The following is a 25,835-nucleotide window of genomic DNA, read 5'->3' on the forward strand; positions in this document are numbered from 1 at the left end:
TTCCCTTTCACCACTCCTTTACTTATCTGATCCTTCCATCTAGCTCATAAACTCTTATTTTTTTGTTTCTTCAATCCCGCTGCTCCCATTAGTTAGATTAAATAGAAAATAAACTTAAACCATCAGGGTGTTAGGGCAGCATAACAGAGAGAAAAGGCAAAAGTTTTCAAATGTTATGGATTAAAAAGAAAAACCCTACAGAGGTTTATAAAAATATGTGGCTAGTATGGAGACATTTCTACCCACCTTTATAATACAAAGTTCCAAAATGAAACAATAAAATTAGTCAGCTATAGATACAGGAGAGATAAAATAAAATACTTCTTTGCACAATGTGGTATGCAAGGATGTGTGGTCGGTGTTCTCAGAGGGGCATTTGTATTTAATTCAGCTTGGTTATGTTTTAACTTGCTAAATTTAATTGTCTGTACTTGCAAAGTTATTTTAATTTAAAGCTCAGTGCCAGACAAAGATGACATTTTGTTGCCTGAAGGAGAGCCCCAATGGCACCTAGGGGACCAACACTTTAAAAAGTCTGTGGCACCATTTTGACACCATATCCCGCCTTCATCTATTCTCACTTCAGGTGCTGCCTGAAGCAGGCCATTTCATCTCTGGTCAAGCCCTGTTTAAATACCAAACTACAAAGTTCTGATTACATTAGAATTCTACTATGAAAATTTCCAGTCTGAAAGGTTGGGTTGAAGGAGCAAAAAATTCAAGCTCTTCCCCCCCCTTTCCCATGTCCGTGTGTGTGTGTGTTTTAGCCCACTGTTTTCCCACCCCATCTGCACTTTTAGTTTTTAAATGGGCTTTCTCCCTAGGCATTCCAAGCCAATGAGGTATCGCACAGCCAGTGTGATGATCTCATGTAGTTATGCAATCAATCAGATTTGGATGTGATTGGTTAATTGGAAATCTAACACATTGAATTATAATGTTGATGTTGATATTTTCCCTTTGCAATAGCTCTGTCTGAGAATTTTTATCGATACAGTCAATGCCAAATGCATTAATGTTGTTGCATGTCACCAGTTTCTGAGTAGTGTGAGATTCAAGGGGTTCCAGTTGCTTACCCAGGGTGTGTGCTTCCTTTGGAGAGAGATACAATGTAGACGGTAGTGTCTTCAGGACATATGATTCTTTACATATATACAGTGGTACCTCGGGTTAATAACTTAATTCGTTCTGGAGGTCTGTTCTTAACCTGAAACTGTTCTTAACCTGAAGCACCACCTTAGCTAATGGGGCCTCCTGCTGCCGCTGCACCGCTGCTGCACAATTTTTTTTCTCATCCTGAAGCAAAGTTCTTAACCCGAGGTAATATTTCTGGGTTAGCGGAGTCTGTAACCTGAAGCGTTTGTAACCTGAAGTGTATGTAACCCAAGGTACCACTGTATATACAACCTGAGCCTATGATGGAGGGGTCCACAGCATTAAGACCTAAAGAGGACCTTGCTTCCGCCATAGCCACAGCCTTGGATTCAAACAGAAATCATATGATTCTCTCTTCACCCCGCTCTCTGTGGCTTTGCAGCCTGCTGCTTTTCTACTTCTAACTTCTAGCTCGCATCTCTCAACTCTAAACTCTGGCCTTTGTCTTTCTACTAGACAGTTGCGGGGGGCTCCCATTTGCCATCTAGTACAGATCCACTTTCTTCATTCCCTTAATGGCCTGTAATCTAGGCTATTACCTCACCAGGAATCTAACCTGTCTTATATTTTAACACTTCCTGGATCAAGGGGCTACAAGGGTCTCTGCATACAGCATTCCCCACCCGCTCCCACCATTACAATATAGACTAATTAGCATTTTGTGTTCAACATATGTTACAAGATGTGCATACCTGTCCACTGCATGTTTTGGCACTCTTTTTTTAAAAAATGAACCTTTCATGTGGAGTCAAGACTTAGATCTGATGTGTGTATAGCTTTTCTCCATATACCTAATGAAGAACTTTTCACACCAAGAAGTATGAAAATATTGGTTTATTACACAGAAATGAAAGAGATGTAGTATACAGTGGCTGCTTCAGGCAGCAAGGTTATAAGTATTCAGGCAGCAAATCATTCAGCACATATACATATCTTAATTCTATGGAGTAAAAGTCCCTAACTACCCAAAAGCCTGGAGAGTAAGTGTAGAATTTGCCACAGTACTCACACTAAAAAAACAGGGGAAAGGTGAGGGAATGGGGCATTTCTGATCATGGAGGAAGTAGAGTTAAGCTCTCTCTTCATAATCCTAGGGCAGTAAGGAAGCAGAGTCCCTCACTCATTTGTCTGATCTGTGATTGAGATTGTTGAGGAGCTGTGAGCTCAGTGTATTTTGACTCTTAACTTCTATGGAGAAGGGAAGGACCTTCCTTAATGAGTAACTAACATAACACTTTGAACTGTTTGTTCCTTCTAGTGTCCTTTTGTGTTTTGTGAGGTAAGTTTGAAGAACACAGCCCTAATCTTGGGAAGACCACACCTTTAGTTGAGTCAAAAGTTTACCTTAAAAGAGGTATTCATTGTCCGCTTGGAGACTGGTTCCTGCTGACAGGAGGTTGATAACTACGGCTTTCTGGAAAATGCAAGGATTAGTGGTCTGATCTTTTCTGCAACTATTAAGGTCAGGGTGCTAACTGTTCTTTCCAGGTCATGTAGGAAATAGTTATTTGTACCAGGGTCACAGATGGATCATGAAGGGTATATTTTATATTAACTTTATGCCAGCTGCACCAATGCCGTGATCTACAGAAATAAACCTTGTAAAAGTTCCAGACTTAGCACCCATTGTCACACAAACTAGAATTGGATTTTGCATTAAGAAAATGCACTTTTTCTGGTTACCTGTATGAGACGAATTTAGTATCATGCGCTCTGGCTAATATTTGTTTTGACATGCTGAGTTTTCAGACGTATGCCTTTAAGCAGATTCATAATCTATCTGAGGGCTCATTGGTTACATAGTTTTATGCTATTATATTCATATATTTTCATTTCTACTAATGTCAACATGGTTAATGCAGTTTGCACTAGTTAAATTAAAATGATTACAATTTTTAAACAGTTGGTCACAGTTAGTTCATATTGAAATTTATGAAGGTTGAACACTTAATTATGTACTTTATTTCCATGAGAGTTGGACATGATTTTCACTTGACTGCACTCATTCTCTTTTAGCTTTAGTCATCTTACTTAAACAAACAGAATTATTTTAACAGAGTGACATTTTAAATATATAATCCAGTATAAATAGTACGGTTACATAGTATAGTAATATAGGGTGGGAAAAATTGCTACCACTAAAACATACTAGAGGTTTGCACCAACCACAAGATTCTGTGTGGACCCCACTTAGGAAGAAAATGAGATTAGGTTCAAAGCACTTCTGAGGATGCCAGATTCAGATCAGGATACAAATCTGAATCCTAATTCAGAAAAATAAAGTTTTGTGCCTCTATTTAAAAATGATTTTCTTCCCCCTCCCCCTTTGACAGAATTGGATGAAATTTATAGATGTGCTAGCTTCTCTTGTGTAGAAAATATTTACCAAATCACAAACCAATGGAAGCTGCAGTTTTTATGTTGAGAATCTTGCATGGCAGCCCCTCTGGAGGGGATGAATCTTGTCAAATTTCAGGAAGGGGGCACAGCAGGGTCTGCCCCCTGCCCCACAGTCGGTATGGTTAAAAATGATTCACTTAATCGCCTTTCTTGTTTTATGTGCAATATATGAGAGAGGTATTCCTAAGAAACCTGTTATATTACAAGAAAAATTGGTTTGTGGTGTGTGGGTGTGCATGCCATGCACCTCTCAAGCTATTTGAGGGAGGGTGAAGTAATGAACTAAGGTGATTTTTTGTGTGGTTTGGTTTGCAATTTTTTAATATAAAAATTGCATCAAAGTGGTGCCCATAGGAAATTAATATGTGAAAATTTGAAAGGATGGGTGCAGAGGCTAGAGAGATAGGATGAATTGGGGGAAAGCTTTAGTCTTGTACAGTCATACCTCGGGTTGAAGTAGCTTCGGGATAAGAATTTTCGGGTTGTGCACTGCGACGACCCAAAAGTAATGGAGCATGTTACTTCTGGGTTTTGCCGCTCGCGCATGCGCAGATGGTCAAAATGACGTCATGCGCATGTGCAGAAGTGGAAAATCGCGACCCGCGTAGATGCGCAGACGTGGGTTGTGTTTGCTTCTGGATGCGAACGGGGCTCCGGAACAGAACCCGTTCGCATCCAGAGGTACCACTGTATTATGTTCAATTGGCACCAAACGTCAGAGAAACTGTTCAGCTTTCTAAGGAAGTGTAAGTATCAAAATTTGCAAAGGGCACTGAACAAGCAAGAAAAATGTGTTAGACAAGCCATGGATCAGCTTTGGTTCTTGATTTGGGATTTGTCTAAATCTTTGTAGTGATAGTCCACTGGACTGGCTATTATGAGAAGGCAGCCTGGACAGCTCTTCGCAACCTTATGGATGTGAAATGGATGTGTTAGCGTTGCCAGGTCAGGTAGTGTCTGCAGCAATAATAAAAATAAAGGAAGAACAGGGATTCATCTATCCACCTGTTTTCATTACTACAGTACATTATGCCAGTGGTGCAGACAGCACTATGGTAAATTATGTTAGTCCTTCACCATACTGCTTTAGTACTTCAGTACTGCTACAGGGTAAAGTCATATTATCTCCTAACAGACCAGAAAAGGCTGTGTTCTCTCACATATTGTGAGGAAGCGAAAAGATGGTATATAATTTGGTATGTTGTCTTCAGTAAGCATTGGGGGAGGGGGAGGTATGCAAACGCTGATGTGTTTTGACATTTTCCTACACAGTGAATCCTCCAGCGGAATGACTACTCTATTCCAACTCAAGGGATTTCAATCATGGTAATACTAATTACTTAGGGTTTCATATCATGGCGCTAGGGCAGGGATACCCCCCCCCCGAAAGAATGCTGTGTTGATCATCACCCACAAGAAGCATAATGCAAGATGGACAGATACTGCAACAGTTGCTCCGTGTTCTTTCTTACCATAGCTGATGGGTCGGAGACATTCCCGTGTACAGGAAAATACCAGAGATCAGAAGTTGTTTTTTCAAACTTCTGTAAATGTAGCTCTCATTTGCATCATTTAGTTAGCTAAATGTCACTTTTTAAATATGAATGTATTAAATGTCAGCAGAGCTGGATCATTTGAATACTCATTTTCTCTCCCTATTATTTTCTTAGCATCTTCCAATTATTAAGGGCATTTCAACTGTTGATTGCTTGTTTTTCTTGATTGGGACCTTTGTCTGTTTAATTATGTTTTAAAGAAATTAAATTCAAATTCAGTCAGGCTCAGAAGTCATCCTTAATGCTGCCTGTATTTTGTCTTTCTTTCTTTCCTTGCATACAACAAGAATACACACAATGGAGCATTATTGAGAAAGCACAGTGCAGACCCCCACAGAGAGGCAATTTATCTTGTGCTATAGATGATCCTGCCTCGTGTCCACAGTACACTTGGTCTCAATGTGCTTTCACGTTAGCATGCCTCATCAGAAGCCTACGACGAGAGAGCCAATTAATTGCAACTACGATTGTCGCTATCAAATTATCAATCTTGTGAGAAATCTGATTTTCTAATTAATCTGGGAGCATATGTGCATTAATCTGTCTGCTACTTCTGCTCTCTAATGAGACAGATACTTATAATGCTTTCTTAAGAAATAATAATAAACTGACTGGCTGTGCATGACACTGTAGGCTAATTAATAAAATAGTGGCAGCTCTTCGATTTCCCTGGGCTGAATATCTTACATCTTTAACATATTATTTACCATTTGTAGCTTTAGATCTGCATCGCAGGAATGCGGTTGATAGTGTAAATTTGGCAATTAGCACTCTTGAAGTGAAATGAGAAGGTGCAACTGGTGCTGCTTGGAAAATATTCTCACGCTACTCTGCAAATGTAATGCAATGCAAGAGCAAATGGTCTGTTAATACTGACATCTAGTGGCATATGGGTCCTCTGTCTATAATGAAGGACCAAGTATGATGTGATCCTAGAAGGCTTTTCTGGGTGGGGGAAATCAATGTGGGTTCTAGAAGAATGGTAGGGATTTGTCGTTGATATAGATTAGTTCAGGCTACTGAAACTGGATGTGGAAGAGAAATTCAAGAAAAAAGACAGAAGCATGCCCAAAGGGGATTTTATCAGCCTTCCGTCATCAACTGCAACATCTATCTGTATAGCAACCTTGTTTCCCTTGATAGCTCTTGGTTGTGGGGTTGTTTGTTTTTTAAATATTCCTTAGTATAGATTGCATGTAAAAAGAACCAACAAGGTGAGGGATCAAATCTGATTCCAGAAACCAGATTTTAAAAGGGCATTGTAATAGTTCCAGATGGTAAGATAAAGGGAGAATTAACAAAAACACTTGCCAGCAATCCTTAACAAACTACCGGATAAAGAAAAGCTTGGAACTTATGGTGCCCAAATAAATGAAAGGATAATACAGTGGTACCTCAGTTTAAGAACAGTCTGGTTTAAGAACGATTTGGTTTACAAACTCTGCAAAATAGGAAATAGTGTCCTGGTTTGAGAACTTTCCCTCGGTCTAAGAACAGAATCCGAACGGTGGAAGGGCACTGGTGGTGGGAGGCCTCATGAGGGAAAGCGTGCCTCGGTTTAAGAATGGTTTTGTTTTAAGAACAGACTTCCGGAACGGATTAAGTTTGTAAACCAAGGTAGCACTGTAGATGGTTATTCTCAGGAACCACACTGAGGTCTCCACAGGCAGAAGGACTAGAGCAGACTCAGGGCCCAAGACCCAGGTCCCAGGAACTGAGAAAATGACTAGCAGGAGCAGAGACGAAAGAGACCCAGTTGCCAGGCTTCCAGATAAAATTCATCCTCAGGTGGCAGGTTCTGCAATGGAACAAAGCAAGTTTTGCAGGATCCAAAAGGCCACAAATACCTCTTTCTTAGGTAAGGTGGGGGAGAGGGTGGTGGCCGAGCAGTTACAGGAATTCCTAGAGCATATGAATTTCTTTGACGTCTGATGGGAGGGCGTTCCACAGGGCGAGCGCCACTACCGAGAAGGCCCTCTGCTATTATATCGTCCTGGACTGGCTCTGTGGGATGGGCACTGGGACATTGTTTTGTAGTGGTTCCACTCCTATCTAGAGGGTCTTGTCCAGAGAGTTGTTCTTGGATAATGTGTTTCTTGTCCCCAGTGCTGTTTATATGAAGCCACTGTGTTTGGTCATTGAGAGTTTGGGGACAAAGTGTCACCAATATGCTGATGATATAGATACTGATGACTACTCCCCATAACATTTGAATCAGGGGAGATTGTTCATGATCTGGGCCATTGCAATGCAGTGCAGTGGGCGACTGGATGGAGGCCAATAAACTGAGCTTGAACTCTGGGATAAAGGTAGCACTGTAGGTTAGTGGTTCCTATGTCTGGGAGATCAGCCACTTGCCTGTTATGGTTGGGATTGGTGCTCTTGGATCCACTTTTGTCAGGTGGCCTCAAGAGACAGGAGTGCTGTTTGCCAGTTATGGCTGGGATGTAGACTAATACCGTTTATGTATTTAAATGTGCATTTTGATTTGTTTAAGCTATGGAGAACTATGACACATTAGAATGTGCAAATCCATTTGATAGCTAAACTCTAATCTGCCCATTAGTCCAAGTTTCAGATCATTTTCTATACGAATTTGCAAAGATTAAACATCCCTCAATACCAGTCAGTTCAATAAGGCTTGCACAGGAGACCATTACATTGACCAAATCTTTGTGCATTTAACCTAATTACTAAAGCTGCTTTCTGTTGCAGCATATATATTTTATCCACCATGACTTATTAAACTGCACTTCTAAGTGTGTATCAACATTAAACAGAGCCCAAATAAATAAAAATCTAGAAGTGATACTTTACTGATATTTTCATACACAGTCACTTGATAGGGGAACCTGCCCCTTTTCTCATTTAATCATTGTCAAAAGTGTTGTTGAAGAACCACAATGTTTCCTTTAGTTTCACTGTTCTGCACTTTGCATGTCGATTCTGCCTTTTAAAAGAGTCCATTGGAATATTGAGAACAAACAAAATTCATTTGCAAAAAAAGAAATACAAAAAAGAAATAAAGCATTATAAATTGCTAGCATCCTTCACAAAATATGAAGAATCTATAACATTGTATTATCAGGAACTTGGAGGGACTGGGTGAATGGTTACGTATGCAAATCTCAGAGAAGGAATTAATTCCTTTTGTAAATTTTAAGATAATTAGTTTAGAATCCTGATTGAGACCTGGAGTAAAATTCAGTCATGTTGGTATGTTATTAGAGATGATTGACATTAAGCTGAACATAAAGGATATTAGCCTCATTTAATCATCATTATTTGCAGAAGCCCTTGTTTGTCTTCAAGCCTAGGATATAAAAAATGCATGGCATTTGGGCGAAATAGGTATGTGGTGGGAACCTTGCCAATGAGCCAAATTAATGTGGACATTCTATTCTGCATACTTACCTTCTTCTAATACCTAAGGCCAGGCTGGTTCTTTCCTGTTTATCTACATTGTAGGTAATGAGCAGAATGACATTCATAGAGTATAACAACCTCTGAAGAACTGTACGTACTACAAAGAAACACGAGGTGATTTTCCAAGGTGATTTTTGTAGATAATGTTAATGACAGCAATACCAATGACAGTCTTAAAAGTAAAATAAATAAATAAATAAATAAATAGTGAGCTTTATATACATTGTGTTGTGGAAATTACTTACTCCCAAGTAATTGTAACAAACAACTATTAGTTCGTATGACTGTGAACTCTCACACATAAGATTGAACTGCAGGCACTAAGAGGAAACTTGACACTGAATTTCTCATTCAGCAAAGTACCATTATGAAATAGCTTAATGGCTAAATTTCAGTAGAATTCAAAAAATCACATCTCCTTGTTGGGACCATGAAACACATACTCCCTCCCCCATAAAGAAAAAAAAGGAATTATGTCATATAAATATCAAGTAAAAACAATGTATAAAGAAACAAAAATTTCCTGGCTCTGATGTCAGCAGGTGCTACAGTCCTTCCATGTTTACATGGAAGTAAGTAATTGATTTCAATGTGACTTGGAGCCAAATGACACTAAATGTGTTATTAGAAAGCATGTTAGGGTTTCGGTTTATTATTTTTTTAACAATAAATAAAAACACATACAAAGGGGATGGGCCTGTCAATGGTCCCACTTATGTTTACCAGTACAAACTGTATAAGCAGCAGTGAGGCACTTGCTTCTACTGGTGTACCAACTTCCCTCCCATACTGGCAACATGATCAGTCTTCTGCCCAGGTACAAGACCAGCACAACCTGAATGTGGTGCCCATCAGGAGGGCATGAAGTAATCACTGGTTCCTTAAAAAATGTCACTGGTGACTGACACCTTGGTTGCTATTTAGATTAGAAAACAGGTTTTGTCTCTCACGTTTTGCACAATCTGGCCCTTGCAAACAGGCCACATTGTAGACCCGTCGTTTTTTGAAATTGGTTATGAGTGGCTAAAGCAAGTAGGGGATGGTACTTATCTACTTTGGCTCCAGGGTGGAATTATAGATTAATTATTTGGAACAGAGTGCCTGCCTTTAGTTCCCATCATTATTGTTGCATTTCAGATGTAAGCTTCAAATAATGTTTTCCCAAGATTTTTCTACATGTACTCAAGCCAATGCATAAGTGTTAAATGGAAGAGTCAAAATACCTCTTAATGTGAATTCCCATACATCAGAGGTGAGGCAAATCATGGGCCTAATTACCGTATATACTCGAGCATAAACTGACCCAAATATAAACCAAGGCACCTAATTTTACCACAAAAAACTGGGAAAACTTATTGACTCGAGTATAAGCCGGTTCACCACACCAGAGGCTAGTGGTGGCAGTGGCGGAGGAGGAAGGAGCAGCCCAAAAGGACCCTCACTCGAGTATAAGCTGAGGGGGGCTTTTTCAGCATAAAAAAATGTGCTGAAAAAGACGGCTTATACTCAAGTATATACGGTAGGTCCTTCATCTGCCCTGCATCTTAGGTCATATATGACATAAAGTGTGTGGCAAGATGAAGCTTGTGGGGGAGGGGGCTCAGTGCTATCTAGACACAGACAATCAGCTCATTGTTGGCAATGATGTCCAGAGGTTTGGACTTCCCCAGTGCAGACAGTCAGCTATTTGCTGGTGCGAGGGATGTGCTACTGTACATACGCTTCTCAGCCCATGTAGCTTAATTACAAACCATGCAGGCAAAATGGGTCATCTGTTGTCATTGTGACATCAAGCGTTTGACAAGTGGTAGGCCCCTCCCACCTGCCAATTTTGGCCTGTGTGTGTTAGTTGTTAAAGATCTGGCCTGCCTGACAGGTCCAGTTCATTACCCTCAATGTACACGGAGTGTAAAATGATAGCATACGTTGGCTCCCATTGCTCAGATTGTTCAGTAATATGGCTTTTATAACAAAATAAAAACATTGTGGAAAATGAGTTCAGTCGAACACATACAGAACATAAGCAGGATTTGATGTGTGAATAATCAAAACTCATTCAGTGTTCTTTTTCTTACACTTCTCAGCATCTTGAAAACCTAGACATAAAATTTAGTCCAATGAAGTGAAAGACAGCAAGATGGATTAGTTCACTTCCTGGGTTTTCCCTTTACGTGGGTGACTTGTATGAAAAGTACTTGTAAGGGTCAGGCAAAATCTGGCTTCCCATATTTCTCATAGAATCCAGTAGTTCATTAGATTCAGCTGGGAAGTCTGATGTGATGAACTAGTCAGATTTGACTATGCTTCAAATTATTTTTGACATGGCAAATTGCTGTTCTACTCAATAGCCTGGGTCTAACAGAGGGTGTAAATTCACATTGCTCCATTTAACAGCCCTGGAGCTATGCCAGGTTAAGACCACTGAACATTGGATCACATTCTTCTCCTGACAATAAAGTAGCTTCTTTTTTTTCATTCTGCATGGTGAATAGCTGGTTCAGTGATACATAAAAGCACTTGTGAGTCTTTCAGTGGTACTCCTCATGGCACACCAATTAGACAGTGAAAAATTTAGGAAATGAGCTGGACCAAACTGACACGAAAGGGCAAATGTCACAGAATGAGTTGGTAAACTGAATCTTCAAAAGTGGCCTTCATTAATCTGTGCATTTAAAAGATAAACCATGCTGCTTTCCTACAGCTTAAAGTATCTTACATAAATAAAAGAGATATAATAAATTTAAAACAAAAATACAATGAAAACATAACTAAAATGACAGCATCAGATTGCCCATTGAATTGCCTGGTAACTAGCCTGTCACTTCACAAGCTTTTTCAGACCTTTCCAAAGGTGACTAAGGCAGGGACGCAATAAACTTCAAAGAGATAATTGTTCCATAACCTTGGGGCAATCACTGTAAAGGCCCTGCTTGAGGCGGTTAAAGTGCTCAGCTTTTTGAACTGTTTTGATACAAAGCACTGAAGGATTAGAAAAACACAGGTGGTTGTTGCAGGGTATATCTAAAGCTTCAAAGTGAACAAATGCATGAGATTTGCATATTTGAAGTTCTGCTACAACATGAATGATAAGCACTAACAGTCCTCTTAGACATAATCATGATAGTTGCATATTTTCAAACAATGAACCTTGCTTGGGATAGTGGAATGGAATGTTATGTTGGCCCATTACCTTAATTAATGTGGTTCCTAGTAACTCCTTCGGTGCCCCAACATGGCTCTGAATAGTACGTCCTTGAGCAGTTAAGACAGAATGAATAGACCAAGCCCAGGCATCTGCCATATTTCACCTGCACAGTATGGAATTTTGCAATCCTTCATACCCAGATGAGTGTTATTTGAAGAAGCATGGGAGCCACTGATGTGGCAAAACTACACTAATCCCTGTTATATACAAACAGGACAGAGGCGGAGCCCAGAGTGCCAGGGATTTTCAGCTGTTTTGTTTCTTTTAATGATTAGATGTAAGCAAGTCCCTAAACTTGGGCGATCAAGAGTCCAGTTCATGATAGCCATAAATTGGAATGTAACAGCTACTGCCTGCTCACACATTCTTCCTACATAGGGAAAATGAATGAGAGGGCTATGGCAGAACAACTGCAGACATTCCTGGATCAAACTGATTATCTGGATCCATTCCGGAGGTGGCTGCCTCAGTCTGCCTCAAAGGTAGCCTGGCCCCTGAGGTTTGGTTGGCCTTCACTAAGGAGTGAGCCTTTAGCGTGGCTGGCCCTGTCTGGCGAAAGTCCTACTGGTAGATGTTTGGCAGGAACTGCCCCTGCCTTCTTCTAAATGTCTTCTGAAAACTGTCTTTTTCAGACAAGCCTTCACAATGTGAATTTCTCTCTTTCACCAGCCATGTCTACTGATGTTTCAGTGATGTTTTTAATGATACTTTTATTGTTTTTATTATATTATGTATGTCTCATGCTACCTTGATATATGTTATGAAAGAGCAGTTTATATTATTTTGATCAAATGAATAAATGAATAGACAGACTCATTAAGAACATAAGAAGCCCCACCTGGATCAGACCAATGGCCAAACTGCACTCTCCACCCTTGGGATTGCCAGCATCTGTTGTCCATTGAAGGCAGGAAATAGCCATCATGACTAGTAGCTGTTGATAGCATAGTAGGGCATGAATTTACCCAATTCTCTTTATTCTCTGTATTGAGTCCATGATAACTTCTTGGGGGAGCAAATTCCCTAGGTGAAGTATGAAAAAGTACCATATTTTTTCTGTGCATAAGACAATGTTTCCAGAATTTTCTTGCCTCAAATTGGGGAATGTCTTATACACAGAGTTATTCAGTAAGTCTGGTACAAGGCAGCATAGTCAAGGATTTTCCCCAAAAAGCTCAACAACTACAAAGTATTAATTTATTGGCTCCCAAAAATAGGGGGTCGTCTTATACATGGGGGTATCTTCTGCATGGAAAAATAAGGTACATTGGCCTGTCTGTCCTGAAACGTCCAACACTCAGCTTCATCAAGTGGCCTTGGACAAGCTACTTTCCCTCTGTCTCAGTTCCCCATGTCTAAAACAGACATGTCTAAAAGTATCTCTTGCCTGTGAGTCTCTCTAAGTACTAACAAAATGAAAACAGTAAAGTGCTTTTAATATTGAATGGATTACATACATTATTATGATAATGACAGTGATCCTTATGAGATGGAATGTATCGCTCCCTAATGTTCTTTTATTCCACAACCATGGCATGTTTTTGTTTGGCATAGCTGCACTGCAGTATTTAAATGCCTGTATCTAGAATCTGCTGTCACTTAATGATTCACAAAATACTTCATAGGATGGGGAGGGGAAATGTGAAGGTCAAAGATGATACCAAACACCATGTAAATAACATCAGCATTTCAGAACTGTTGAGACGTAAGGACAAAGAAAGACAGTTCTGTGGCACTACTATCTATCTACATTGAAGTCTACTTCACATTTTTGCTGGCTCTCATTCTTTGATTTTTGGCTCATTGCTTCCTTATCTAGTCAGAAATGATGAATCTGTGAAAGGATATGGTGTAGCTGAGCTATTTAACTGCTTAACTCCCTGGGCTTTTTGTCAATACTTGGCCAAGCAAACAAACACATAGTTTAATAACAAAAAAAGTAAGGGGTGGGGGGTTTAGTAACATGCAGCCTTTAAAAATAAGAATGAGTTAAGCATGAGCACATTTTCAATCCAGGAGTCTTTTGCCTCGTGGAATTGAAAGATTCAGAGTAATAAATCCTCTCCAAATGTATAGCGGTACAATAGCTGCATCCTTTTTTCTTACCCAAATCCCTAGTGTTTAGTTAGAAGCTCAAACATTTTCTAAGGCACTCCAGTATAAATTAGATCATCTCCAGATGTTTTGGTACCGTGAAGAGAGAAGCTCAAATTCACTTTTAATGAACCGTATTTTAATGTCAGTCTTCCCTATCTCCTTAAATGACAAAGAGCTCATCAGACTTTGTAATGAATCCCACAACTGTATCATTTTCAACCCAGTCATTTATTGAGCCTCCCTCCTTGTATCAATGCTGGTCTGCGGTAGCAGCAGGTTGACAGCCTAAGTAAACTACACTGAAGATTTGTTAGGCGAGCTCGGAGCATTTAAAGAAATGTCACTGGAAACAGCAGGATGTGTTGAAACGCAGAGTTCTAGACAGGAGAACAGGTTAACAAGGGGCTGGTGAAATAAAGGAATGCACAAAGAGCCATAAAGGTAGCAGTGAACAGAGGCTGGGGAGCAAATAATATTGGAAGGGATGCTCAGTTCAGTGGAAAAACACAATAAAAATAATAATGAAGTGTGTGTAGGGCAGGAGGGGAAATACCAAACGCATTTAATGACAATCCTATGGACACTTCCTTATTATGTTTACAGTGGTACCTCGGGTTACAGACGCTTCAGGTTGCAGAAGCTTCAGGTAACAGACTCAACCCAGAAATAGTACCTTGGATTAAGAACTTTGCTTCAGGATGAGAATAGAAATCACATGGCGGCAGCAGGAGGCCCCATTAGCTAAAGTGGTACCTCAGGTTAAGAACAGTTTCAGGTTAAGAACAGACCTCCAGAACGAATTAAGTTCTTAACCCGAGGTACTACTGTACATACTTAAGAACAAGCCTCACTGAGACTAGTAAGAATTAATTCCAAATAGACTTATGGCCAACCAAACTTATTTATCTAATCCTGTCTACTCCAGGGGTAGGCAACATGGAGAGTCAGCTCCAGATGTTGGACTACAACACACTAACTTCTGGCCATGCTGGCTGGGGTTTGATAGAAGTCCAGCAATGTCTGAAGAACACAATGTTGCTTAACCTGGTCTCATCTGGCAGGCAATGGTCAAGACAGATGTTCTTTTCCCAGCCTGACTACCTGAGATCCTTTCAGTTGACATCTTGAAGACTGAACTGATTCAGTGTATCTTTTATCTTTGTTGGAAGCCGCCCAGAGTGGCTGGGGAAACCCAACCAGATGGGCGGGGTACAAATAATAAATTATTATTATTATTATTATTATTATTATTATTATTATTATTATTATTATATGCTCTCCCACTGAGCTATGGACCATCACCAAATCATAGGTTCCTGTTGGCTGGTGGTGGCGGGTGGCATGGGATACAAAGAATATGCCTTAGAATTTCAGGTTGCTTTGTCTCATTTTACCAAGTTCCTTTAGGTATCATTAAATGTCTCCACTTAAGTTCTCCCTTTAAAATAGATGTGGGAAACTTGACCACATTACCTGCCTCCAAACAAAAAAGTGACATATATAATTGTGATTAGATATGTTTGGTTCTTCTTATGGCATCTTCATAATCCTTTGGTTACTAAGGGTTCTCCCACCAGTTTGCACTTCCATGAAAGGAACAGGTGTTGATGAGGAATACTTCTTGATCAATCTGCCACTTGAAGTTCAGGTGACCTTGGTAGCTAGCAGTGCCTATTTCTAGCTATGGTTAGTTCACCAGCAATTGCCCTGGATAAGAATAGCTTGGCTATTTGTGATCCATGCATCTATCCTCACAACATTCCTGTGAGATAGAGAGATAGTAACTGGCCCAAGGTCTCACATTTAGCTTCATGGCTGAGTGGGAAGGTGAACTTGGGTCCTCCATATTCCTATTCTACTTCTCTAACCACTGCAGACATGGGCTCTCACCAGCTCTCCAATCTCTCCCCCCCCCCTCGACCAAAGACATATGGAGCTGTACAGTGGTACCTCGGGTTAAGTACTTAATTCGTTCCAGAGGTCTGTTCTTAACCTGAAACTGTTCTTAACCTGAAGCACCACTTTAGCTAATGGGGCCTCCTGCTGCCGCCGCACCACCAGAGCACGATTTCTGTTCTCATCCTGAAGCAAAGTTCTTAACCTGAAGCACTATTTCTGGGTTAGCAGAGTCTGTAACCTGAAGCGTATGTAACCTGATGCGTATGTAACCCGAGGTACCATTGTAATAGGAAATGAATGAGTATCTGTGCAGTATTTTAGAAGAGGCAAAGGTCATACTTGGATTTGCTATGGCACTTTGATGGTGTTTTCACCCTTCACTGAATGCCATTCCAGGTCTGAAACAAAGTTTTGTAGCTTTTGCAATTCAGTATCTTCGGATTTACAAGGATCAAAGTGTAGCTCATAATTTAGAGACATTAGGTAATGTGTCCACACTCAGGTTCAGCTCAAACAGACTTGTTCACAGCAACCCATTTCCTTCATTAGGTTCCCAATGATGGTGGTTTTCTCATTTGTTTAGAACAGTACTTAAGCACCACACATGCAAATTTCAAGAAACCCAATAATTAATTGCTGGAAAGAATATTTGTAAGTGCAAGTACTAAAATGACTAGTTTTAGTGGCTAACTCTCAAAGCAAAATATTAAGCTGCAGGAGTGCAACGTAACTGTTTTGATCATCCAAGGTTGTCGTGCTTCGCTGTGTAGACAAATCTATTCTTCAATGAGAATGAAACTAATAGGTGGTCAGTTTCCTTCTGTACTGAGTAGAAGTCTTGACCTTGACACTGGATGAAAAGAAAATCATGTCTAAAAGGTGAATAATTGGCATGGAACACCTGCTTATGCAGGGGTCTGGCGGTGCTTATAAGGTAATCATGGCTGCCCTTTAGCCTTCCTCTCACTATGAGGTAGCTGTAATTCAGTGCCAGATAGACTAGTTGGTTAAATAGAAACATGATATCTTCATTTTTCCTTGCGCCCTTTTCCTTCAGTAGTTGCATTTAAAACAGACATCAGGGTTTGAGGCAGGGTTGCAGTTCAGAAGCTTAATGCTTGTTTTGCATGCAGAAGTTTCCAGTTTCAATTCCCAGGATCTCCAGGAAGGGCTGGGAAAGACCTCTATGTAAGACCCTGGTGACCTGTTTCCAGTCCTAACAGACTAGACGTAGGCAGGCTAAGGTTGCAGAACCTACCAGTACTTTGTTTTCACTAAATGTATTCATTTATTAATTGTATTTATTAGTAATCACATAACATACATTCTTTCCAAGAAGTGAGGGTGCCCAAGATGTACCAATGAGGTGCTGAAAATCTCTGAATTGTGGGTCGCCGTACCCACAGCCTAATCACAAACTACAGAAGATTTTGTTTTAAAATCTAAAAGTGTCATGCAAAGTCCCCCCCCCAAAAAAAAATCTATATTGCTGTGCTTTAGCAAAAGCCAAAAACAACACTACAGAGCTCTTCAGAACTCTGCAGGTAGCTTTCTGGAAAGCATGACATTGTAAGGCCTGTGTAAATGTTTAACAGATACTAAAACTGACAGCCAGACATCCACTAGTGGAGGAACCCTCTCCGGCACCTGGGGTGGGAAGCTGAGGGGCAGGGAGAACCGCCCGGTGATGCACGCGCAACATATGTACGGACTGTGCATGCGCGGCATCCCGTACAGAGTGTACATGTGCAGCATCCTGGACGGTCGCCGTGTGAGAGGCAGCCCATACGGACGTCCGTACGGATGCTGTGCAAGAGGTGCCCACACTGACTTTACACACCCTTGGCTGCTCTACAGCTGCGGGGAGGCATCTTGTCACCTCCCCAGAGTGGCACCAGGGGCGGCCCGCCCCCTCCGCCCCCCACTTCGTACGCCCCTGCATCCATCAATCTCCCCCTTCTACAATGGTACAGCTTACCAGTGTGGCCTGATAGCATGATATTGTGCAAACCTTCACTCAAGTCAATGCCAGGATAAATCCGTCAGTTCTGGCTTCTCTTGACTTCTCACATTTCTTGATCTGTTTCTGGTTTTTGTTTCCAAGTTGTCATAAAAATGAGACTTTTAAAATGTGTTTGTGGGAGGGGGCATTTTTGGTTTGTTTTTATTGTGTATTTTATCTTCTCAGTTTGTATTTTTCTGTTGTGAACCGCCCAGGGATCTTTGGATGAAGGGTGGTATACAAATTTAATAAACAGATAAACAGATAATTAAAATGAGTGTGCATTTCTACTACTATGCTAGACTTTATATGCAATTTTGCATCACTGTGCATTCCTAATGCACAGTGCACTCTCAACACACACATTTTTGTCTTGTATACACATTTTTGTGTACGCTTTCCCCTGATGTTTGTGTTTTGGGGGTGGCAAACTGTACTGCAAAATTTGGAGATAGCTGCATTTCAGCTCGTGTATTGTAAGCTGAACCAAATTTGTCCCCCAACCTTAGAGAACAACAACAACACAACATTTTGATATTCAGACATGATTAGATTGTAATAGACATTAATGCCATTTTCTTTGACAGTCACATTTATATAATGTCTAGTTCCGGGCTAAATGCCCATCTGTTAGAGCTGTATTCTGTAGGTCCACTATATAACCCTGTGAATGCATAGTGGCAAACTGACAACTTTAATTTTGTATGCAGACATTTGAGGGAAAGTATGCATCATGATTATTGGGTAATTGTCTTCACTGTACTGTATTAAACTTGGGGAAACTGCTGTAAGCCAAGGCAACAGCAAAATAATAGCTGTTCTCTGGAAATGTTTTTTGTAGTACCTGCCATAGTTATTACCTGTACTGTATCCCTTTTATTAAATTCTTTATCTGAGATTCAATTGTCTATTCAATAACATCAAGCATTAGTCAGATAACAGGCTGACATAAATATTGATTTACTCTGACTGATAATAGAATCAATCTCTCCAAGGCCCACAAAAATACTCTTTATTGAGGAGTCTATTCAATAAGCATCTGTGCAAGCCCTTTATATGTGTGTGGGGTGCATAATGTATATGAAATGTATGTTATAAGAACACATAAATCAAGTGGTGCCCAGCTACAAAAGACCATTCTATTTCAGTATTCAAGAAGTTTCCTTAGCAATAGATTCAATGCTTATCCATAAGCAGTAATTGCAATAAAATATTATACAGCACAAGATAGCACTATTAATCAACACAACTGATTTCTTTTAAGTGAACTACATATGTATTGGATTGCATTAATACTTCTTGTGCATTTTGTATGAAAATTAAATGCTATAAAGTGATTTTTTATTGTTGAGGGAACAAAAAATATCAAAGGGAAGTGAAGTAGCTTCAGTGCTTAGATAATGAACTACTGGAGGATGCCAATCTCAATGGTTTGAAGTATTACATTTGAAATTAAGAGATGTAATACCAAAGTCTTTGTCCTAGAATATAGGGCAAGACTATATCATTAGAATGGGACAGTACAAACATGGGCAATCTACTCCAGATTATGATTAGCTTTGAGAATGTATTATGTTCTGTATATTAATTTGCATACTATTTGCATATGAGTGGGACATCAGTTACATGAGATCTCTTCTGTTATAATGGCTGTGCAATTTTATTCACTGAGAAAAATAAAAGTTAGTATTACTTCTCTCCGTGTGCTTTGGAGCCTTTCATCAGCTCAATGACATCTTACTATATACTCTGACAGTGTAATCCTAAGTATTTCTACTCAGAATTAAGTGCCATTGTGTTTAATGGAGCTTGTTTACAGGTATATAGGTGTATATTCTTATTCTTAATAGTCTTGCAAGGCATTTACCATATATACATATATATATATATATGCAGGTTTTGGTGTCCTCGGGTGTCTTCCCGTGTAAAAGTTGGGGTGTCTAGGCGACGTTTCGACGAGGTCTCACTCGTCATCTTCAGGCTGGTGCTTTCGGCTTCTTGTTACTGGAACAGAGCGGGATCTCAATGTTTGAGTTCCTATAAATACTGTAGAGGGGGTGTGGTGTCTAGCCTCCAATGTTCTGGGCAGAGAGGAAGTTCCCAGGCTAGTGTGCCTTTTCTTCTTTTGTTCCTTAATTACTTGAGAGATACCTTGAGTGATTTCTTGAGTGATATCCTGAGTACCACTTAGGTGGGTCATTAGGTGTGGATTAGTTGCTAAAGTCTTTGTGTCTTGACCTCTTGAACTTTGTGAAGAGTTTTCCTGAGAAGATGGCTGTATTGCACTTAGTTGTGCTTTGGCTTGGCTTCGTGTATAGGGGCGAGCTGTGGTTTTGTGGCTTGTGTCAGCCAGATCTGTGTAGGGATTGCAGGGGGGTGCAGCATCCGGAGGTGCCACCATGGATTGGCTACTGGATGGTGTCAGTAATTCATCTGTGGAGAGGGTCTGGGTTTGGGTCTGGTGTGGTTGATTGGTGTTGGCGTTCTGTGTGCCTCTGGATCTGGTGTCAGTTTTTGTGGGGAGGGCTAATTTCCAGATGTCTGGCAAGCGGGATGTGTCGTCACGCTTGTTCATGTTGTGAGGGTGTTTCTCTATCTCGATGGCTTCCATGATTATTCTCTTGTGGTGATGTTCCGTGTTAAAGAGCAATTTGGAATCTGCAAAATTAATTTCGTGTCCTGTTTCTTTCATGTGTTGGGAAAGAGAGGAAGTTTTTTCTTCTTTTTTGACAAGTTTTTTCTTCTTTTTAGCAACTAATCCACACCTAATGACCCACCTAAGTGGTACTCAGGATATCACTCAAGAAATCACTCAAGGTATCTCTCAAGTAATTAAGGAACAAAAGAAGAAAAGGCACACTAGCCTGGGAACTTCCTCTCTGCCCAGAACATTGGAGGCTAGACACCACACCCCCTCTACAGTATTTATAGGAACTCAAACATTGAGATCCCGCTCTGTTCCAGTAACAAGAAGCCGAAAGCACCAGCCTGAAGATGACGAGTGAGACCTCGTCGAAACGTCGCCTAGACACCCCAACTTTTACACGGGAAGACACCCGAGGACACCAAAACCTGCATTCCTGTACCCGTGAAAATCTACGAAAGCATATATATATATATATATATATTTGTAGCCAGTCCATGGTGGCACCTCCGGATGCTGCACCCCCCTGCAATCCCTACACAGATCTGGCTGACACAAGCCACAAAACCACAGCTCGCCCCTATACACGAAGCCAAGCCAAAGCACAACTAAGTGCAATACAGCCATCTTCTCAGGAAAACTCTTCACAAAGTTCAAGAGGTCAAGACACAAAGACTTTAGCAACTAATCCACACCTAATGACCCACCTAAGTGGTACTCAGGATATCACTCAAGAAATCACTCAAGGTATCTCTCAAGTAATTAAGGAACAAAAGAAGAAAAGGCACACTAGCCTGGGAACTTCCTCTCTGCCCAGAACATTGGAGGCTAGACACCACACCCCCTCTACAGTATTTATAGGAACTCAAACATTGAGATCCCGCTCTGTTCCAGTAACAAGAAGCCGAAAGCACCAGCCTGAAGATGACGAGTGAGACCTCGTCGAAACGTCGCCTAGACACCCCAACTTTTACACGGGAAGACACCCGAGGACACCAAAACCTGCATATATATATATATATATATAAGAGAAATCCTCTTCCCCACAACTGAATGTTATCACATCGATCCTATATGAGTATATTTTGCATTCCCAAGAGATCTTATGGGGGGGGGATTTAATTCATAATTCTTCACACACCTATTCCCCTGTCCATCTTATTCCTAGAAACCACTTTTTCTTTTGTATCTGTGTCCTCTGTTATATTTCCTTTCTGTTTTGAAGCAACAGATTACTCTTAAAAAAAGAAGAACTGTCACATGAAAAGTGACAGGTGGCTCCCTGTCTGGAACCTTGACATATTTCCACATATGCACTTTTGTTTTCCACACTTGACTTCACCCACATTTCTGCAGATTCATTTTTAACCGGTTTAGCACTACTAGTTCATACTGATGAAGTGGCAGGACAGAACCTATAGAAAATAGAGATGCATTGTGCTTTCAGTATGGTACAACTTTCAGAATATATGATTAATGTTGAGTCACTGAATAAAAGGCTATATGCTTCCTGCTTTTTAAAACTTTTTTTAAAAAGTAACTGCATGACCAAGTTGGAGGGTTTTTTTCTCTTTAGTATTGCCCTGTGCATTGTTCCCGAGTTGAATTGCATTGTTGTTTCTTGAGGACTCAGTAACATTCACAGGTTTAACATGCAAGTACATAAAATTAGAATTAAAAAAGAGTCATATTTCTGCAAACTTTGTACTTTGCAATCTCAGCTAGTTTCCCCTAATGTTCGAATGTTTTACAATGTGTTGCTTAACATCCATTGAGAATGTTTCAATTCCTCTTCTTTTAAAAAGGACAAAACTGAACAAACCTTCAAAATATTTCAGTGTCGGTAGCATGCATCAAAAAGTGATCCGTCAGCATGTGTAGCCTATAAAATTAGGCACAGAATTAGAGTCAACATCAAATAATATATTTATTAGTGGTGTGCACTGGATCTGTGGGTAACCCTCAATTACAAAGGGAATTGAGGTGATTTGGGAAGGTTCCCAATTTTCTGAATCAGATTGCACTGTTTTTATCTTGAGGGATCTCTAAATGTCCAAGTGGCTCTCATTGGGGAAACACCCGGAGCTACAGAAGGTAGAGAGTGGACAGGTTTGGCTTTTAATGAGAAAATTAAAAGAATCGTGGCTCGGAGGTGGGACAGTGCCAGGTTAGGGAGGGCCCTCAGGAACGTGTCCTCTGATAGGCCTTGTACATGGTGAACAACTTGAAAGCAACAGCAGTAGATGCCCATTTTTCTTTCCCCCATATTTGCCACTGTCACCAAAAGGTAAGATTGCAGCCAGGTCCCTCAGGCAGATATAAAGAAGAAGAAGAAGAGTTTGGACTTGATATCCCACCTTTCACTCCCCTTAAGGAGTCTCAAAGCGGCTAACAATCTCTTTTCCCTTCCTCCTCCACAACAAACACTCTGTGAGGTGAGTGAGGCTGAGAGACTTCAGAGAAGTGTGACTAACAGGTGACTAACAGCAGCTGCATGTGGAGCAAACCCAGTTCACCAGATTATGAGTCTACTGCTCTTAACCACTACACCACGCTGGCTCTCAACATCAGTGGTCTTCCTGGATACTGGGGCTCTAGCAGCTGCTCAGGAGTGCTGGCTGTTAAAGTATTCTTGATGGCTAATGCAGTGGATTACAGTGGTCTTAACCCTTGTGCACACACAAGGACTTAATATTAAGAAGAACTTTCTGTCTTCAAAGGAGGTGGACTCCTTCATTACAGTTTTTAAAGCAAAGGCTGCGTTCCCAGAGTGCTGTAGTAGCCCCCAACACTGACAGGGGTTGGACTAGATTATTTTTAAGGGGACTTTATAATTATATGGTTCTATAATACACTAGTGCTGCTCTAGGTCATTGGGGCTGCAGCCCTAAACACACACCTAGGAAAATACCCCCTGGAACAAAATGGGATTTATGTCTGAGTAAACATACAGAGGTTTCTGCTACTGAAATCGACAAAATTTGGGCATAAATTATTTTAATTGTAGAAAGTAAATACAATTAATTTAATTGTAGAAAATTTCTTAATTATCTATATCAGTAACACAAAGAGGAGACCTTTTTTTCCCCCTACATTAATAGCAGTTGATCAATATTGGAATATAACATGTCATTTCATTTCATTGGCCTAGAAGTGCTACCCAGGTTAGAGTACATTTACATCACTGAAAGCTAGACTGGAGAGAAAACAAATGGGACAGTGAATGCTTGGAAATGAGATACAACAAGAAGTGTCTTACGGAATGGATGTGGTTTTCAAAATTGGGATTTGGCAAGGAAAAGAAAAATACTATTTTTTATTACATGGGTTGATGTTCAGTGAGGGGGATTAAATTGAATATTGATTTTTTGGGAGGTGTGACTGTGCTGTTAAAATGATAACAAAAATGAAACAAAAGTAAACAATGGAGAAATTGAGCACCAGAAGTGTTTCATGCTTTAAGTGAACGTCTTAGGTGTGATCAGCATTTCATAAAATTAGGGTCATGTTTCTCCAACATTTTCTCCCCTTCCGTTCCGTGTACTTCCATAAACTCAGAGGTTTTCTAGCAGCCCTTCTGTTCAATGTTTGTAGTTCTTTTCTCCCCAATTAAAACCCAGATCTGAATTCTGTGTTGTGACTCACCTTGAAATTGTAGGCTGACTCATATTCTGTGGCAACTCCAGTGCTATCAACACTTGGGATACCCACACCCTGCATATATCAGTAGATACACCTGTGCAATTGAATAAAGATAAGTCATTTTATGAGCAGGATACCTAGGCACTCAAGAGTAGAGGTCAAGTTCCAAAATATGGTTTAATGATTTGAACAAGGCACATCTTTGTTTTACTCACCTCACTATGAGAACCATGCTGACTTCTTCACTTTTGTGTCCTCTCAATTAGAGGCATCCACTGCCCCCCAAGTTTTATCTTATATCTGTGTTTTAGAATTCCAGTCTGTTTCTGGGTTGCTCTGTACACTCTCTGCCTTGATCTATAATTCAGGTCCTGGGCTGCTCTGTATAATATGAAGCTCTGTGTTCCCCATTCATTATAATGGAGAATCTAAAAACAGATATAACTCTTCCCCCTTTTGACCAAAATGGATGAAATTTACAGGCACAAACATACTAGATTTTACACAAGAGATTTATTCCAATGTAAAACAATTGATAAAAAAAAAGACTTGCTTCAGTCAAATGCACACATTCTTTTGTGATGAAATGGTCTAATGATTAAAATAATAGTATATGGCAAGAGTGGTTCTTGGGGATAGAAAACTTGGCATAATCAGAAGAGTGTCTCATGTATGGCTCCTTGTGTGAGCTACAGCCCAGCAGACCAGGGCAAGATCTGGAAAAGTAAATTTGCCTTTGTCCGGCATTAGCTGTATTTATTGGTCACAAACATCCACAAAACTCAAGGGGGGATTTGGTCAAGACAGTCAGCTCATCCCCTTCCCCTGAAGCAACAGTAATAAATCTAGCTGGGTTTACTGTTTGAACAAGATCTAAAAGCAGCTTTCAGAATTTGCCAGAGGAAGCTTGTGTAGCCATGAGTAAGGAGATTATGCAAACGGCTGAGCAGACCTGAGAGAATCTGTAAAAGCTCCCTGCCTTGTAGAAGTGCACTATTATTAATGCATTACAAAAAAAAAAAAAAAAGATCTCAGGCTAGGGGGGGTTAATACTAATTGTTGTTCTCTGCACCACAGAGCCCATCTGCCTCATTCACCCGCTTATCAGCTTGAAATTGCTTGGGGGTGTCTTATATGAAATGGAAACTAATGCTTTCACTGGAAATTTCCTTACTTTGCATTCTAAATCTTGGACCTTTGTTTTTTGGTTAGGTGTGATCCCTTGGTCAGGGATAGGGTATTACTTGTGCCATGGGGGTTCACATGTGCTGACCCCAAGAATGAGACGGTGTTGGTTTCAGGGAGGGAGTGGACGGAGCATATGGAATCTCAGTTGGTCTCTGAACTTCCCTATAAAAGGTAAAGGTAAAGGTACCCCTGCCCGTACGGGCCAGTCTTGACAGACTCTGGGGTTGTGCGCCCATCTCACTCAAGAGGCCAGGGGCCAGCGCTGTCCGGAGACACTTCCGGGTCACGTGGCCAGCGTGACATCGCTGCTCTGGCGAGCCAGAGCTGCACACGGAAACGCCGTTTACCTTCCCGCTGGTAAGCGGTCCCTATTTATCTACTTGCACCCAGAGGTGCTTTCGAACTGCTAGGTTGGCAGGCGCTGGGACCGAGCAGCAGGAGCGCACCCCGCCGCAGGGATTCGAACCGCCGACCTTTCGATCGGCAAGTCCTAGGCACTGAGGCTTTAACCCACAGCGCCACCTGCGTCCCATGCTCTCTTACTTCCCTATGCTCTCTTACAAATGTCAAAATAGTCTTATCTATCTGCACAAAGACCCGTCAGAACAAAGACCCATTTCA

Source organism: Podarcis gaigeae, assembly GCF_964106915.1.
Source record: "Podarcis gaigeae genome assembly, chromosome: 2".
Classification (NCBI taxonomy): Eukaryota; Metazoa; Chordata; class Lepidosauria; order Squamata; family Lacertidae; genus Podarcis; species Podarcis gaigeae.